Below are 662 nucleotides of genomic sequence, written 5' to 3' on the forward strand. Positions count from 1 at the left end.
GAAGTGTGAGTTTTGTAAAAAGGAATTAAACTTTGTCGGTTTTAGAATCACTGAGACTGGTATCTCTCCAAGCCCCGAAAAAGTACAGGTAGTACAACAATGGCCAAGAATGAAAAATGTACAGGAGGTACGTCAATTCATTGGGTTTGCACAATTTTATAAAAGGTTTATCAAGAACTTCGCCTCTATTGCTGCTCCCTTAACAGACCTTACCAGAGGTACAGGTATAAAAACACGGCCGATAGTATGGAATAACGATTGTCAAGTCAGTTTTGATAGGTTAAAGAAGTTATTATCTTCCAGCCCTGTTTTACAAGTTGTACGTATGGACAAACCTTTCCGTATTGAAGTTGACGCTTCCGATCGTGGTTGTGGCGCTACTTTACTCCAACCTGATGATGATCCAAACTTGCCCTGGCATCCACTTTGTTTTGAATCCAAGAAATTTGCTGACTCTGAATCTAAGCTTCCTGCTCAAGAAAAAGAACTACTCGGTATCTTACATGCGCTACGTACCTGGCGTTGTTATGTTGAAGGTTGTCCTAAAGGTTATACTGTTTATTCTGATCACTTGCCCTTACAATATTTTCGTTCAAAAGAAAACCCACCAAATCGATTAGTAAGATGGATCAATGAATTAGAATTATACTCACCTGAAATTT

Source organism: Mucor mucedo, assembly GCF_025094135.1.
Source record: "Mucor mucedo strain NRRL 3635 chromosome Unknown EV154scaffold_314, whole genome shotgun sequence".
Classification (NCBI taxonomy): domain Eukaryota; kingdom Fungi; phylum Mucoromycota; class Mucoromycetes; order Mucorales; family Mucoraceae; genus Mucor; species Mucor mucedo.